General features: G+C 44.0%; 1 protein-coding gene across 5 annotated transcripts in view; it reads left to right on the top strand.

Annotated features, from left to right (window-relative positions):
• Positions 1–874: 874 nt before the first annotated feature.
• GAS2 (growth arrest specific 2) overlaps positions 875–6,000 on the top strand; it is an 86,059-nt gene continuing 80,933 nt past the window's right edge. Inside the window, exon 1 of one of the 5 annotated variants that reach the window (XM_090140186.1) lies at positions 875–956. The gene's annotated coding sequence lies outside the window, so the exon portion shown is untranslated. The other 4 variants (XM_031607323.2, XM_031607322.2, XM_090140185.1 and 1 more) reach the window with 4 other exon arrangements.

The raw sequence follows: 6,000 nt of genomic DNA, 5'->3' as shown, positions 1-6,000 counted from the left end.
CTAGAAGAATTTAATTAATTGAATATAGATTGCAAGAGAAAATAAGTGTGCTGTTCAACTGGAGCAATCTGATGGAAAGTGATAGCATGATACCATTAGGAAACTCAACAAGCTAATCTACATCCATGTGTTGAGATAAGCAGAAGTCTGAACATCTGTTTCCCACTACTGAATTCACAAAAGGGGCTTCCCTGCATAGGGAATAAATGAATAAACAACATTTGGGGAATGTAATCTCTGACACTGAACACAATGCTGAAATGTCATGAAAATGAAATAAGGTGAGAATGAAATAACGACTGAACTAAAGGTGTTCTAGGAGTTAGCTGAGATTCAGCTTGGCAAAGGAAGCCCAACCATATGAGAGCAAGTAAAACCTCTATCCATCACTCTTATAAAATGTAACATAAGAAAGATTAATTCAGGAGTAGCACGTAGAATTTATGCAAAGTAGGCTGCAAGGTGGCATGAACTGGTTGTGGAGACACATGGAATGAAGCACATCCCAAGATGTGAAGTTGAAATGATATTCCTATAGTCAGAGGAAAAAAAAGAAGGATTGATAAGTGATGATCAGACAGATGCCCTTAAGTACCCAGAAGTCTCAGCAACAACTATTTGAATTAAAGAAAATGAATTAAAGCTTAGGTATGATTTTTCCTTTCTCTTCTCCAGTCTTGGAAAGCGAGCAGCAATAATGAAAGAGAAATGGACCTAAGCACTAACTTGCTGCCAAGAACTGTAACACAATATCGCAGCATTTCAAGGGTAAATCAGTGTCAACTGCATTTGCCTCCTGGAAAAAAAAAAAAAAAAAAAAAAAAAAGTAAGCGCTTAACTTCCGTTCAGTCTATGCGGACCGCTGAAATATAGGAAACGGGGTTGCGTGGGGGAAGAGGCTGAAAAAAATAAATAAAAGTCTTTTCCAAAGAGAGCAACGAGCGGAGCGGCCAGAAGTACGAGGAGCGGCTGCTGCCGGGCTGCTTGGGTCGGGGGCGCGGCGGCTGCTGCCGGCAGGATTAGCGGCGAGCGGCGGGGGGGGGGGGGGGGGGGCTGCTGTGCGGGCGGTGGGGGAAGCCTGCGCGCCTCGGCGGGGCTTGCTGGCGGCCCCACGGAGGAGCCAGCGGCCCGGGCTCCTTTAAATTGAGGGCGTTCCGCCGCATGCCTTCAAGTTGAAAGAAAAAAAGGGGCCGGCAGCGGGAAGGTGAGCTGCGTTCAGCAGCACGGAGCCGCTGCTTTTTGTTTCTGTTCCCGCGTAGCAGGGCAGAGGGCTTTGCTTTCTTTCCTTCGTTCTTTCTCTCTCTCTCTCTTTTTTTTTTTCTCTGTGCGTCCAGAGGTTGAAAGCAGTGCGGAGGCGGTGTGAGAGCGTGCGTGGGGGTGCGGGAGGGCCGGCGGAGGGGGCTCGGCCGAGGACAGCTGGCTGGGTTGGAGCTCGCTGGTGGGCCGATCCCGAGCATCCCGCGGAGGGGCCGCGACGGCCGTTCTTGGTCCTGCCCCCGAGGGGCAGAGCCGGGAGCCGCGCTCACGGCACTTATGGCAAAGCTATTAGCTCAGCCGTGTGGCGGAGAGGCCCCGAGGACAGCGCAGACGGGCTCGGCGGAAGGTGAACGCGGGGCGGAGAGGGGTAGTTTCTCGGGCTCCGGACATCTCTCCCATCCCTCCCGGCACGGCTGCGAAGCCGTTCGGCGGAGCCCTGGGTGAGGCGGGGGCAGGAGGACGAGGTCGGAGGGATCGCGGCGCGCGTGGTAAAGGCAAGTGTGGGGCGGAGGCGGCTCGGACGGCAGCAGCGGCCGCCCAGGTGCTCGCTTACTCCCCCAGGCTCCGGATTCAGCTCTCGGGAAGCCCTTGGGGAAGACTTTGTTTCTAAACATCTGTCTTAGCATCCTCTCTTCTTTGCTTCTCCCTCTTCTCGGCTTGCTGTTGCAGAGGTGTGCGTCAGCTTTGCCTTCCAGAGCGCCAGCAAGGATGCTTAGCAGGGACCTTACTGCAGCTTTAGCACTGTTCTGGCAGTACTTTGAAATTAAAACCAACCAGGTTCTCTTCAGTTTCCATGTGTATTAGGTCTCAAATGGTTTCTTTGCTGCAAAGTAGATGCTGTGCCAAGCGTCGTGGTTTTGTGATGTGGATTGTGATTTAATAGGAAATTAGCTGACATTCCTAAATTCACGTTGTATGGTTCAATATACAGGCACTGGAATGGCTGCACAGGGAGGTGGTGGAGTCACCATCCCTGGCAGTTCTCAAGAGGCACCTGGATGAGGAGCTGCAAGATATGGTTTAGTGCTTGTGGTAGCAATGGTGATGGGAGGATGGTTGGACTAAATGATTTTGCAGGTCGTTTCCAACCTTACAATTCTATGATTCTATGAACAGAACATCTGATTGGCGTTATACTGTGGTACCCTGGTTGGAACCACAGCCACCCTGAACCCAGAGAAAGGAGAAGTGAGAAGGGTCAGCCCCATGCTTGCAGTCCATACTGACTCCAGGCTACTATCTCATTTGATCACTTTATTTTTCCTTTTAGCCCACAGTCTTATTTCACTTAAAATCTGAAGTACCTTCTTGACTCTGCTTGAAACCTCTCTATTAAAGCTTTTTGCTGTTTTCAGAACAGAAATTTTATAATTAAATACAAAACTGATGATAGCTAGTCAATTTGTAATGCCGCCTGCCTAATGTGCTTGCAGCAAGAGACACCTTCCTACTCCTTGTCAGATGCGATGTGACAGGTGTGTGTATATTTCCCTCTCCCTTTGGTGGAATGGAAACTTCTTTTCTACTAACTTTTAATGACTTTTTTTTTTTTTTTCTTAGTTAAGCAGAAAAGCACGCAATGAGAGCCAGGCAAATCAACTAGAAAGTTTTTGGACTGTGATAGGAAAAGGCTCAGTTTCTGGAAGTTGTAATTTTATGAGCAAGTACATCTAGAATATTCCTAAGGATTTGTTTTGGTCTATGTGAGAAAGACTCATTGCTTTCTTTTTGGAAGAGAAGACATTATCAAGGCAATGGAGTTATTTCTATTAGGCATAGTCCTAGAAACATCCAGGCTTTCAATGATTAGCTCAGATTTTTGTGTGGTTAACTTTGTTCTGGTCTGGCTTCAGACCAAGGGCCTTACAGGTCTAAAGTATCAGTGTGCTCTTTTTGCCAGATTCTGTATCCTCTGCTCTGAGCACTGCGCACACTTGTAGCAAGTATATTCAAAACGTAAAGGACAAAGGTTTCTTGTGATTAAAGTTTACTTTATCAGCGCAGATCACATTTTGATGTAAACCCTCAACAATTCTAATTGATTAATGAGTTTCAGATGGTGGTTCCCCTCCAGTGCCCCTCCCAGCATGTACAGTGTGCTCCAAGTTGAGCTGGGAAAGCTCCAGGAACCTTGGGCTAAATTGGTTGTGGCCTAGTTTATAAGGATAATAAAATAACTAGAAAAATTGAACTTCCCTTCAGAAATACACTTGCTGTATCTGTGAGCTTACGTTTTATCTTCTTGTTTATGGTGGCAAGAAAGTAAGATAATAAATATACATATCTAAGGTAATGCAGACAAGAATGATCTGTTGTTCAGTAGCTCTTCAATAAGAGCTTTGAGATGTGGAGGCAGAATCATAGCTTTAAGAGTGATTGAGTTTGCTTTTACGTATAAAGAACCTAAAGAAAAGGTGACTTTTGTTCTGTAGTAAACTGAAAGTTGCCAGTAATAAAGGTTGGTTGAGTCAATCTACCAGTGAGTAACTGGGTTCTGGTTGTTTTCCTACTGCTTCTTTTAGTTTCTCTTAGGTATCTCAAGTAGGGTAACTTTCATGATTCCACTTAGGGAAGTTATTCCTCTGTCTAGCAGATCTCACCATTGGGAAGTGTCCCGACATCCCAAAAATCAATTACAGGAGTTGTTAGTTATGCATTTGGCTCTCAAAAGAAGACATCCCTATATGTTATTTTTTTCCCCCCTATTATTTTTGCCTCTAAGTGTGTGCACCCGTGCATATGTATGTAATTGAGAATATGGAAAAAACAAAGAGCAGTTTTCAGTCTGCAAACTTAACTTATTCTCTCCAAATCTGAAAAATATGTTAGCAACAAGGTATGAAAACTAGAATCAGTTTTCAACAGTGTTGATGCTTCGACTTGCTAAGTGTATGAAAGTAGCACTTGATTACATGTAAGTGCCGACTGCAATGTGGGCAGCCTCATTTCTGGTCATGCAGATGTGTGTTTTGTTGCTACAGATCTATTTATGAATGTTGGGTCTTATTTAAGCTCCTTTTGCACCCAGCTTACAGTAAGCAAATGCTTCACACAGTCCACTTAAACTCCAGTAAAGTTTCAAATTTCTGTTCTTTTCCATCTGCTTGAGGTGATTAGAGCTAGCAGGGAGATCCAGCAGAAACCCTTGCCAGATACTCATGAGCTCTGTTCTGGCTTTTGATCCTCTGTCTCCTCTCTTTCCAGGATGGCTGCTTTCCAATAGCATTACCTTCTCTCTAAGACAGCAGGAGATTGTCTGCAGTTATAGCCGATACCCCTCTGTCAAAGCCAATGTGCAGTCTAGTGTTCAAGTTACAGTTGCTTCAGAGAAAACTATTGCTGCTCTTGTCTAAGTTGCTGTCTGCTCTTTCTACCAGTGCCAATAAAGCTATTGCACAGTTGTCTGCATATTTTTTGCTTCTATAACTGGGTAGCTAACACACTTCCCCTTGTCATATGAGGGAAAACCTCATTTCACAAACTTAAAGCCTAAGTATTTACTTCTGTGCAGATTTTTGAAATAGTCTTTGAACCCAAGCTCCAAAGCAGAGCTATGCCATCTTCTGTTTAAGCTTTGTAGAGCAATTAGGCCACTGAATTGGCATACATGCAGATTTTCAGCCCTAGATAGCTCTGCTTTGGCAGTCAGTCAGTTACCTTGCTGATAAGCAGCAGCACCCATGTTGGGCCAAAGCAGGACTCTGCTACACAGGCAAGCAGTGAGTCTCTCATAAAATCATGCTGCTATGGTATGGGAATGTCATACAGGATCTTGGCATCAGAGATGATTTGACTGATTTCTAAACATAGTGCTGTATTGGCTTTATGATTTTTCCATTTCATAAACACTTTTATCACCTTATTCTAACTGAATTGGAAGAAAAAATCTTGTTTCACTAGTTATTTAACTTATATGCTAAGTCTTAAATCATAGAGAGAAAATTACTTAACAAGGCTTTGTCCCTGATCTGGAAGAACTGTATCATGATGCAAGTTAAAAGAAATGGTTCAATCCTCCTTTTGTTTATTGAGATCTAAGGGCACATATTATGATTAGGAACAAGGTTGAAGCAGCAATGGCATTTGTGTAATAGAGCACTGCATAGTCAGCAAGTACTCAGCATAAGCCATTATACATGCATGCTAGATTGATGGTTTGGAGTAAAATGTTACTGAATTGCCTGGTTAATTCACAGGATGGAGCATGTGTGTTTTCTGTGTGTGTGTATATACATATATATGTGCATTGATGCACACTCATGTACAAACTTGTATTACATAGAGTAAAATTAACGTTTTCATCATGATAATGCAGATTCTCCTTCTCTGGAGGTATTCAAGACCTGCCTGGACTCCTACCTGTGCAGCCTGCTGTTAGGGAGACTGCTTTGCAGGACTCAATGATCTCTATAGGTCCCTTCCAGCCCTACAATTCTGTAATAATGCTCTGTCTTTGTTGAAAAATAGCGTTACCAAAATCTTACAAGGAAAGGAAGGCTGTTGGAATAGGAAATGGAATTGAATCCAAGGGCATGCAACTGTGAGCACTTATTTGTACAACCAGTCTTACTTTGCAGATTAAGCGATCCTTGACTCCTGTGTGTTTTAAGTACAGAGGGTATCATTGTTGGATCCTTTTGTTGTTCCGGTTAGCCCCTCCAAAAGCCCGTGGAATAACAGAAGATTACTTGTTTGATTGCTTTGACCTGATGATCAATAACAGCAGACAGTGTAAGTTACACT

The sequence above is a fragment of the Phasianus colchicus genome, chromosome 5 (assembly GCF_987193195.1).
Source record: "Phasianus colchicus chromosome 5, bPhaCol1.hap1.1, whole genome shotgun sequence".
In the NCBI taxonomy this organism is placed as follows: Eukaryota; Metazoa; Chordata; class Aves; order Galliformes; family Phasianidae; genus Phasianus; species Phasianus colchicus.
Note: the sequence above shows the minus strand (reverse complement) of the source record. Positions and strands in the feature narration are given on the sequence as shown.